This window comes from Rhopilema esculentum, chromosome 8, assembly GCF_057945365.1.
Source record: "Rhopilema esculentum isolate cy_ngs chromosome 8, ASM5794536v1, whole genome shotgun sequence".
NCBI lineage: Eukaryota > Metazoa > Cnidaria > Scyphozoa > Rhizostomeae > Rhizostomatidae > Rhopilema > Rhopilema esculentum.
Window position 1 is genome coordinate 5,992,533 of NC_142822.1, and position 12,444 is coordinate 6,004,976.

Consider the following 12,444-nt stretch of genomic DNA (forward strand, 5'->3'; position numbering starts at 1 on the left):
GGCCTCGAACGGACACGAACAATATTTGCCTCATTTTCAAAATCGTAGATGGAGAAGGGGATTGAAATGAAGAGCGGGGATGCGGTTATTCCCTACCCTAGATAATGCTAATTAGACTCGCATTGATGCAACGAACGCTAGTCCAGGGGTCGCCTGAGGAAGACGATGGAGTTGTGGCTCTCCCTCATTTTTGAAAACATTAGCTTAAACAACGTATCAAACATAAATAAAATAGCTAAGGGAAGTTCGAGGAAATGCACGTATTGCTGATTTGTTGTATCAGTTTGATTTCAGACCATTGTTGAGAAAGTCTGTAAAAATTTTCTTCCTATGATATTTACAATGCCTGCCAAAAATTCTTGGAACATCCAGCAATTTGCGTTGTAATTTTTATATTCTATTTCTTTTCTGAATAAAATCACTTCTTCCGGCCACCTTCTCCCTGAAACAATGTTAATAGTTTGACCAAATATCACACAAGTAACACCAAAAAATAAGCTTCTAAATCTCCTATGTGGTTGTATAGTAAACCAATATTGTCATCTAGGGGTGAAAGGAATGTTTGAATTTGATCCCAAAAACTGTCATCAGTGTTCCAAGACTTTTGGCAGGCATTTTTGTAGTTATTTTTGTAAATGAAGAAATAGAAAAAAGCAAGAAAAAAGCTGCGAAGAAGGAAAGAAGGAGCACAGTGTTTTAAAGTTTCTTGCTTGAAGCTCATAATAGTTCAATGCCCTGAGTTGGTATGAAGATGGCCCAATAGTCAACTCACTGCAAACCCAAGACTCTAGTGGCCTAGAACCTACCTGCTGTTACTATATAGTAACAAATACAAATTACAGTTGGCAAAGACTGCAGTGAATAGTATTAGCCAAGGGCTGTAGAAGAGGGGGGCTCGGGGGGATTGGGGGGGACAGCCCCCCTTCTCAGTAACTCGGGGAGTAACTACATCCTGTCCCGATATACAGATTTTACAAACCTATTAGGAATTCAGTTAGTACCATATAATAAAGGAACTTGCGAATTAACTGACACAGAGTTAGATTGACATAATGTAATGCAGAGGTTTGTGTTAGCAACTAAAGAATTTCAGGTAATTTTTATCAAGTAAGTTTGTAGTCCACACCCCTCCCCCCCCCCTTTCTACAAGGTTTGCCTCGCTATGGCCGCCCCCTCTACATTTTTGGCTCTACACTGCTGTATTAGCCTAGTCCTTAAACACTCCTAAACCACTAAATGGTGGTCTCATAATTTCATAATAGTGATGTTTAAGACAGATGCTCCTGTTTTGGTTGTGTTGAACTTTCCAGGCTATTTATTACATAATACTTTGCAATTTCCTTGCAATGTCATCCATAAGCCACAGAAATATCATTGACAACCAGAAGCTATGATGAATTGTCTACCTGTTAGATAAAACAGCGTCAGGTTACGGCCTGACTTATAATTTCAATGTTTGTGCTTGATTATCGTTGGCAATTCGGATGTGTTTATCTCAGAACCGCTTACTTGTTTTGCAGTGGTAAACAGAAGCACAGCTTTGTGTAGTTAGCTGCAGTTGTTGGTTTTTATCCAATCAGTAGCTGCTTTTATTGTTAGTGTTTAATTTTTGGAGTAGATTACTTTTTCTACCAGTTTAAACTGTCTTGTGGACAACCCAGAAGCATCTAGATTGTCCACAATTCCAATTCCAATTTTGAGTGAGAAAAATCTTGACTAAGTGCCCAAGAGACACTTCATGGTCCTTTGTACTATTGCCTTATCAGTTAACCTATCTAATATTTTGCGTACCCAAAGAGCATGAGGTGCCTGGCTTCCTGGTTTCAGCAATTAGTCTGAAAGGAGAGGCTTTCACGGTCACTTGGAAACATGGAAAAGGGGCTGGCTTGAATCATCTTTAATGGAGATTTTTATACGCCAAATATCCCAGCATTGCAGGATATTTCTGTTATGTCTGATCATTTGCTATCTCGAACCATTTCGTAGGTCCCTTGGAGCAGGGTTTATCTTAAGGATTTTTTTAGCACTGCACATTTCATTTCAAATTTTGATAATATGGGCGTTGTCTTTCTAATTTTTTCATGACAACGCCCCTTCTACTACCAGAACATTATGATCCACTTATTTCGACTTCTAAGGAACAGGAACTCACACACAGTGAATCATATGGTTACTTAGCTCTATATTGTTTTGTTTTAGTGTTAATGCGTCGTAATGTAGACTCAACATTAGAGGAAGAAGTGTCGTTTCTTTCCTGTCAGAATTGTGTTTTTTTAACTGACCAGGTGTCATTTCCCTGTCATTTTAAAATGGCTTTAATAACAGGTCAAGATAAGGAGTTTCATATACTTTGTTCAAATCTCGTCTCGGTAACTGTTTGATTTTTGGTTGTAGCCTACTTTTTAGAATGTCGACAAAACACAAATACTTTCTTCACCTTCCCCGTTGGAATTAGTACAGATATCGTGACAAAAGAAGGAGAGAATAGCGAAGAAAGTGATCAATCGATTCAGCACGAGAATATGGCAAGCGATCCAGACCAAACAGTAGAATCAGAAGATTCTCAAGTAGTTACTGAAACCAAAGAATCCGCCGGTAGCAAAGGTATAGAAAACATGTCTAGAAGACGTACCACCATTTCGCTGTGCCAAATGTGCCAAGGCTGAGCCAAAAAAGAAAGTTGTTAAGATTCCTGAAATAATTAAGAAATTCTGTTACAGAGAATCAAAGGACTTTCGGATAAAGAGAAAGTGGAGATGGTGCCATTGTTTAAGATCTCTAAGGCCCAAAAATAAGGAATTTGCCGATAAAATTGGAAAGTAGAAAACACATGTATATAATGATGCTAAATTGTTAACTGCCTCTGCATTTTCCTGGCCATCAAGGGTCGTGACATCTAAGATTGCCCAGCAATCTGACATCAATGCACAATTTCAACCCTATGTTGCATCAACCTTTGATCAACAGTATGTCACTCGAGCAGGTCACCAGGACCTTCTTGACGCTATAGTCAAAGCTGATATCCCAAAATTTCAGAAAGATATTGGCAATTGCCTCACTGTTTCCCTTCGTCGCAATGCTTTCATGGACAGAACACAGAAAGACAATGAATTCATGCTGATCAAAACCATTGATAAAGAAGGCGAAGAATCCTTGCGATATGTTGGTCTTTGCTTTGTAAAAGGACATGGTGCTGAGGATCATTTGGAAGCCCTAAAAGAAGGATTGACGGACACGATCGGTTTTGATAAATTGCTGCAAGTTGCAAGCCACTTGTCAACAGATGGAGAAAATCAGAACGTCGGAAAGCATAAAGGCTTGTTAAAACTCATATACAATGAAGGGTAAAATAAGGGAGTGCAATTTCCAATACTAAAATCAATCTGTGCTGTGCATTCTTCTGCACTTGCATTCAAAGATGTCGGTAAAGTTGTAGGAGAGGTTGATGTATTGTTAAGGAAACTTTCTGGCATATCAACATTTTTTCATGCATCAGCTGCACGCACATCCGAGCTTGAAGAAGTTGCAAAAGAGATAAGTTTCTGTTTTCGTCGGTTACCAAAATATTTCGAAATTAGATGGTCAGAGTTTGCAGCTTCCTTAACTGATGCCATTCTTTCATCATGGAGAGCATTAATTTCATATTTTGAAAGATCCGAAGAGGAACAAGCAAAAGGATTTGGAAAACTTCTTTCAAACAAAGACAACTTGACCCTCATGTGCTTTCTTGGTGATGTGTTGTTTCTGCTGAAAATATTCCAGAAAAAACTACAAGCTGATGATATCACTATAGTAGAATGATCATATCAAAGCGTGGAAAGCTACATGAAGGCCCAATTTTAGGCGGTTGGGAAGAAACGTTTAGGAAAGCTTTTGATGAAGAGAAGGGTACATTCTTCGAGAAGATGCTCTGGCAAAAAGAACGTCTCCAAAGAAGGATGAATCAGTTTGTTTCTGAAAAATGAAATTTCAATGCAATAATGTCGGAAACTTTGCTTGCATTGGAAAAATTCATGAGAAACAGATTGGCACTGGATGAAAATGCCAAGGCCAGTTTTTCCAACTTCGTGAAACTCATTTCAGATAAAGATGGCATTTGTGAGGTCCATGATGCAGTTGCACCCGATATTGACCTTTGTGTCTTAGCTGACCAATACGAAGATGTAAAACAGAGCAGCACGGATAAAAGAAATCAGAAAGCAGTCTTGCAAGCTTTGTGCACCTCAATTCACGATTATGATGCCCTGAAAAAAGTTTTGGTCAGGATTCTTCTTTGCAAGCCCCATTCTGCAGATTGTGAGAGGCTAGTTTCTGCATACAGTCTCATGAAAACAAGTTCAAGAAACCCACTTCAACGCCAAACGATCAGTAACAATTTGAACATGATCCACGACCAGCTGTTCACTACTTCATGACAGATAGAAAACGCCGAAACCGAGATACTTCAAAAGCTAACAAGCAGTCTTGGTTCCGGAAAGTTTTCGAAAGCCGAGATATTTACCAAGAAGAACGTGATACTGCGAAGTTTTTAAACTGTTCAATATTTACTGTTTATTATTAGTTTGTTATGTTTAATGATGATCATCAATACGGCATTTACTATCAGAATATTTTCTTGGAATTTTTCTAAAATAGCTCTGTTAAAAAGTTATCACTGCACAATTGTGATTTATCACTGCACAAATTGGTTATCACTGCACGTTAAAATAAACCCTGCCTTGAAGGTTTTAGTTATCGGGAGTTTATTTTGAGTCAAAATAGTTAGAACGGGTGATGCCAGCTGACATCAAAGATCTGTTTATTAATTTGGAGTATGAAGAATTTTAGAGGGTCGTAATCAAAGCTGCCGTTTTGTACATTTTAAAGATTTGAGATCCTGAATGCTCCAGTCGTGTCCTTTTTATTGCCTTAAGCGTGAATTTTACCAAGTTTGGGCATGATTTACCCCCATTCTCAGAATATCTCAGGAATTTGCCATTTACCAAAAAATTTCGAATTCAACATATAAAAACTGGCCTAGAACAAGTATATGAGAGTTTCTACTTCTCCTAGTCGAACCTTGGTCAGTTAAGACCCTGGTCTTTAAGGCCATACTTTAGACATTGTTTCGGTTCTAGTACGATGTAAAAGCATATTCGTTGAATGGAGATTACAACTGATAAAGAAATAAGCATAACAAGGTATATTATCTTCAAGATGCTTATGTTAAGCGAGAAGATATGTCTATTTTGCTATAGAATAGGAAGCCCACATTTTGAGAAATGAAGTCGGTAACACATCCTGCTATCAAGTCAAGTTTTATTCACACCGTTCATCCGCCGAAGAAGAATCAGTGATAGAAAGGTTGTTTCAAACTAATGACGAAAGTTTTGTTTTGGTTGCGTTGAATGGCCTAATTTCCGAACGGCGTTCAAAGCAAACTCGTTTTATAAAGGGGAAGGAAGCTTTTGAAATTATGCCGAAACCTAATGAGGCTTGCGTAATGAATACCATCTGGCAAAACTTTGACTGTGTGTTAAAAAAAACCTTTTTAGTAGATTGACAAGACATTAAGAAACATTTGCTTAATTCTCTGAACACGTTATGTTAAAGACATTTATCACCTATATATATATCTTTTTGTAAGGATGGAGGAAATGTTGTGTTGTTTATTGTTTTATGTATTGTTTTAGTTTTGTTGTTGTTGCTGTTTTCGCGCCTTTTATGTAGATTAGTTAGGCGTTGGTTTAGGAACTTGGAGGAAGTTTAGAAAAGATCGAATTTTGGGAGTTGCTAGTTGGATTTTAGCTGAAGCTGAGTTGTCGTGGATTTAGAATTTCCAATATTGTAGAACTCGACGGATTTTTGTTATGGCCGCTATTTCACTTACTCGCTGATTTGTAAATATTGCTGCTACCTCGCCGTTTTATTTCTTGTCGTCTGTTTCGCGTTCGCCATTTCATTTCACGGACAAGGATCAATTACCATTACACTAGGACAGGATTAATATAACAACACCCTGCAAATCACTATGCAACTGTCCTGCTTCTGTCCGTTTGCAATCTTTGTAGTGCATGCATAAAGTCTCACCTTTATTCAGGCCCCGCGCACCAGTCAAAATGAGGGTGGGCTGAAAAAGGCGTAACCGAAAATTTTTTAGACCATGACCTTTAGAGCTCCGGCAAACGGCCCTTTAAGGAAATACTTGTTTCTTTCCACTTTAGGCAATCCGAGTAAGAGAAATTTTCTTACCTATTATTGCAATAAGGGTGGGGGGGGCTATAATCCATGTAGTCTAATGGCTACGCGGTGCCTACAAAACTAACCCCGGTTTACCGTTAAACTAACCCAGATGTGATCCAGCTATGTCTAAACTAGCTTGTGCTCCAATCCCCCAATCTTATAGGTTGGCGGTCTGGGCCACAGATCCGTACCGAAAAACATGCAACAAGCGTGTTAACAAGAAACAAGGACGAACTTGGGTTAGTTTTACAACTTTAAACAGACCTTCTAGCGTTCAGACTTTTTAAGGAATACGTGTTTTTAGAATTTTTGAATGTTGATCATGTAGTCTGAAAGAACATTATAAAATAGTCCTCAAGTTTGATAAAACAGTCGAATCTTACCAACATTGTCTGAGATTTGGTCCTAGGAAACTCGTTCACACCCACTATCAAATCACCATAATTTTGTTTTTTTCTTTATCCGAGGGGCAAATCACTCTAAGAAAATCTCGTACACCTTTTGTGAAAATCCTATTGTTTTATCTGAAAATCCCCAGAAATCCTTTTGTTTTAGGCAAAGTCTGGTACGCTATTTGCAAGAGTGAATCGCCCCTCATCTTTATCAACTATGCTAAAAACTGTAGTTAAAATAATAAATTAAAATTACGATCTTTCAGAGGCCACATCTCAGCCAACTTTCTAAAGGCTTTAGAGGTATTCTAAAGTCTGCATTCAGATGGTCTGAACTCAAGGATCCTAAATATATATTTTTATGACGTCATTTTTAGTTCCAATTGGGTGGCTGCATACCATATTTTTGGCAGCAAAAGGAAAGAACATACAGCTCTTTCTCCGTTTCAAATTGTGTGATAATATAGTAACTGGAGATATAAATTCTCCATGAAGAACATTTGGGAGCAATAGCACAGAGAGAACGAGCAAAATCTTGTAAAAGAAGACGCTACGAAGTCCCCAATTTTTTATCATCGCTTTGTTGTCGTTAGATATCTTATATATATAAATGAAAAAAAATTACAGGTTTATTTCAAAATGGACCATTCGAGCATCATATTCTTTGCACTCTGAGATTCGGCTACTGCTTTCAGAAAATGACTGGCTGTTTTATGGACTGACAATGAACTGACGAACAAAAATGAACTGACAATGCATCTTCAACTTTCTCTTAGTGAGATCGTACTTGTCACTTGTCAGGGGAAGTTTCTCAAAGTACAGAGCATCAGAATCTATGTTGCAAATTGAGTTGCATACGAGATGCCAACATCTATATCCAGATTTGCAACAAAAACCTATATTGAAACACTACTTTTGTTTTCAGAATGCTGCTTTTGAATTTCCACTTAAGGGATGCTATTTTGGTAGTTTGCAAATAGTTTAGGAATGAATTTGAATCGAGAAGAGAGCTCTAATTCTGCTCAATATTGTAACCGTTGTCGAAAATCTGTTTTCTTGTATATCTCTACAATCCGATTGATTTCTGCTTTTTTCACCCGTTAGCTGATTAAGGCAGGTTCCATTTCGTATTGGCAACATTATTTACCTAGTTAAAAGCACTGTGGGTATTTGCCAAACAGAAAAGTCGGAATTGTAATTCTTCTTACCATTTGCAAAATTTAATACATTTTGTAGCACATGGATGTTATTTACATGGGCGTGGAATATGAAAATTGCAAAATCCTCCCAGCTAGAATTTTATATCTAATTCATCGATATACAAAAACATTTTGTCAAGACAGCTGAATTGAATAAAGCGTCTTCTATACAAATGAAAATGTCTCAACACAAATATCAATAATTTTTCGTCTGGTTTGACTGTTTACAAATTTGACCTTACTCTTTCCAGCAAAAGCTGATTTTTGTGGAAGATAAAGTAACTTTTTCCTTTTAACATCCGATTGAATACTAATGGTTTAATTGTAAATGCCTTGAAGCTCAATCAAAGTGGTTTCGTCGATATCACGTTCCTTTATTGATAAACCTGTTTTATTGTCAGAACTTTCCCGCACGTTTCCAGAATGCTCCGGAGCAGAACCGATATCAGAGTGGTGTAGTTTTGCTTCTGAAATTGAAAGATAGTGGCTGTTATCTTAACATTTTGTCAAAAGTTTTCTTACTAACAAAATTGTACTTAAAGGCTTTTATTATGCCAACTGAGGCAAAGCGGCTAGAGATCATTGAGTAAGCAAATTAAAACCTTTTCTTGAGGGTGTTATTTTCCCCGTGACCGTATGACCATTAGTCATAGGAAATTAATGAAAAGTGACATTTTTGTATAGACTATAATAAAGAATTCACTAGCAAAAAGTTCCTGATTATAACATCCTAAATTCCGTTTTGTATTTATGGATCTCTTGTTTGTCTCCAACAACACAATTTTATAGCATATTTCAAAGAATGTCAATATAATCAATTCCAAACTGTTCGGGAAATTTTCTTCAGAACGGTCACATGAAATCTATTAATAAATCACACCCAGGAAGAGCTTATATTTTAAAGGTTCATAATACCTCTTTACAAACTAGATGGTTAATCTTACAAACATTTTCAAAGATTATACATAGTTCGTACGAATCTTGCAGCTCAAAGGTTGCAAAAATCTATGAAAATATTAAGAATGAAAGCAATACCTAAAAGAATTTTTCTGAGATTTTCTCATTATTCTTCACCTAGATAATACTTGAAAATACAGCGATTACGGAACGGTCAGTTGTCGTATTACAGTGCTTTGTCACGAATGTCCTGTGGAAGTCCATTAACTTTAAAAATTTGCTCATCTTTGGACTAATGCAGTTTTGACCATATTTTTGTAGAATTCAGAGAAGTTTCAGTAACATATTATCAATTTTAAAGTAAGAATAGTAATGAAAGAAATGCTCAAATGTCTAGAATTTAAGTGTGTCTTAATAATCTCGTAACTTTGATTGTGATGTTTTCTTGTCTTCCTAAAGTTATCTCGACCTATCAAACTACGCTCACGTAGGTGCTGAGAGCGAAATTCCTCGTTACTTCATGATGCACAAATGAACGCAGGCCCTTTTGACTTGTGAAAAGCTTTAAATCACAAGTTTACAGACTTGATGTTTCAGTAAAAGCTTGTAGCGGTTTTCATGGTTGCCTGGGGCAGTTCATTCTTGCGAATAGCGTACGAAATATTCGTGAAAACAAAAGGATTCCCAGGGACTTTCAGATCAAACAATAGGATTTCCATAAAAGTATACGAGATTTCAAAGAGTGTTTTTTCCCTAGGTTGTCTTGATGCGAAAGTACTTTCATTTATGCAACACCTGCTAATAGAATGGATCCTGCTTTGAAATCAAACGAAAAAGCTTCACGTGATTCGATAATCGTCAAACGGCTTAATTATTATCATGTAACTGAAAATTTTAAACTGTTAAATTTTGATTAAATTCTTTGAAAATGTCTCTAAATCATTGAAAGATCAGTATAGTCTTTGAGACCTCACTCTACCCTGACAATATGTCCACAAAAGCACAGGTTCTTTCCATACCAAACCTCTGAAATTTGGTCTCTGTTCATGGCATGGCATAACATTTATCCACTTATAAATTTCAAATCTTTCATTGGCAAAAATCTCGCATGATTCTTAACAAATTTAACAAGTTTTGCACATTTTTGATGTTGTCCTTTTGGACTATGTAATCAAAATTCAAAAACTATAAAAAACAGATTATTCATGATGTCACACTTAAGAACTCTTTTGAGTTAAGACAGCTTTGAACTCTCGATGCGTCTGTATAGAAATTCGCTTTTTCTTTTTGAAAAAGTCGTAATTTTTCGTTATAGATTTCTTTCATGAGACAAGTTTAATTGTAAGTGTAATGTTGGATTGTGAGCTTCCAACGTCTCTTTTAATTCAATGAGAATTAAAAATTATCAGAGAAAACCTTGTCGAGAATAACATACCACCAAAATATTGTTCACTCTACCCAGGGTCACTAATCATTATGTTGCTACAAAATTGCGATTTCATTTTCTAAACTTTTGTTAGTTCCTTTGTATTTTATACATGTTATTTCATATTTGTTATTTCATATATAAACATAACAATTTTTTGGTGGTACAAAAATTAAAAACTGCTTTGAAAAAAGCAAACATTTTGAATCATACTTAAGCTTTTCTTCTGACAGTCTTCAGAGTATAAAACGAACAACTCTAAGCTAGGAAATATATATATACCATGTTGTGGATCAAAATAAGCCAATAGCAAATGCGATCACATGACAATAAAGGCTGCCCAATCATTTCTTGCAAATCTAAAAAGACAACGAAACATGCAACTCTGCTCTCGGGCAACATTTACTAGAAATCCCAGATTGTGCCAAAATCTATAGCGGTGACATAGTTGGGACTATTCGTAAGGTCCAGTTGTCGCTCCATCTTGCAGTTTTAGAGTCTATGTACATAAAAATGAAAAAAAACCGCTATTGTATAGGCAGAGTTTGTTTTCACATTAGGACTCCGTTGATGATATTTTCAATAGGCAAGCGGCGCTGATTGGGCAACCCTTATAGTCATGTGCTCGTGTTTCTGATTGGCCGAATTCGATCCATAACTTGGTATATATATTTCCTAGAAAGTATTCGATCTACATTCTGACGTTTTATACTTTGAAAAGTGTCAGACAAAATTCTACAGTATGTTTCAGAATGTTTCCTTTGTCAAATCCATTTTTCTATTAGTAACGATGCGTTTAATACCAGTATACATTTAGTATTTACTATTTTAAAAGCAAAGACAGGATCTAGGTGGCCTATACAGAGAAGGCGATTTGGACATGCCTGCCAAAGACTTTTCACATCAAAAAATAATAGGGCACCTTGCAAGTCAGGGACAAACAATCAAAAGATCAGCTTGCAAAGTTCCACCATTTCATTGTCCTTGCCCTATTTTAGTCATGGCTGCATTGTGACAGCATTTTATTTTCATTTCAGAAGATCGTACAATTTTTGTTGCTTGGCCGCTCTAAATTATTAACAAAAACTGTATCCATGTATATGCTTGCACTGGCAGAACCTGCTAACGCAGAATTTCGTTTTCTTTATTTTCAATGCTAAACAAGCGTTGCAACTGTAAACATACCAAATTGAATTTGCTTGAATATGGTGGTATTCGTTCAATTACCGATTCGTTAGCCAAGTCCATACTAGAAAAAGCAAATAAAGCGAATGAATTTTCTAAATTGATCATATTTTATACCATTTTTTACACGAGCCAACGTCTGTTTCTCGTTTTTCAATAGACTTTGAAACTTTTCACCAGGGAAGCTCTTATTTCTCTTGGATATTATTGAAAAATTTAAAAGAATCAAAAGCTTTTGGAAACATTTTCCAAGTAGTTTTAAAATAAAACTGAACTTAACTGATCAAAATTACTGTCCGTTCTTGGATGTCTCCTTTGCCTGGGTTAAAAGTGTTGACAATAAAGGAAAAGCTTTGGCTAATAATTTGTCCTTTCTGCGAGTGTCCTTCGTTTGGATGTGAGCATTATTGGGATTGCCTGTTATTTGGAAGTATCCGTAACTGACAGGTATCTGTCATGGGTATGTACCATCATTGGGGTGTGTCCATTATCAGGAATAATCTTAAATTGTTACGTGTACGTCACAGTGGTGTGTCCTTTAACAGATCTTTCACCGCATCTGCTTAATAATCTTTGTTTCTGTCGCAATTATGGAAATCCTGTCCGTAAGCTTTGATATTTTCTTTCCAATTCCGCTTTAAGGAAGATAAAAACCTTAATGTATTTAGTCTGTCTTTTTCTGTAGCTTTGAAGGAGAATCTTAATCTTAAAAATACGGGCAGACAGACTGGATTATCGGCTCTAAATTGAATTTTTAAACTGATAAAAAAGTTCAGACAGGTGCTACCTTGATTCCTTACAAAAGCTCTGCTTATACTTTTCAATGCTCTAATACTGCAAAGTCATCCTATGTATTCAGTTTGTTGCTTTGAATTCCTGGCAGTAAAACATTTTCCTTCCAATTCTTAGTTTTTGGTGTAATAATATTAGAAGCTCTAAATTTATATATAGTTTAGGAACTTTTAATACTCTAGGAGATTACGAAATATAGATGAGTCCCATTAAGTTGTGCCCCCGACAAATCGGTCTTTCAATAAGTCGGAATTATTATCAATTCCCTTTGGATCTTCCTACCTAATTCAATTCAAAGTCGGACATTTGCTAAAACTGAGACCATTTCCTT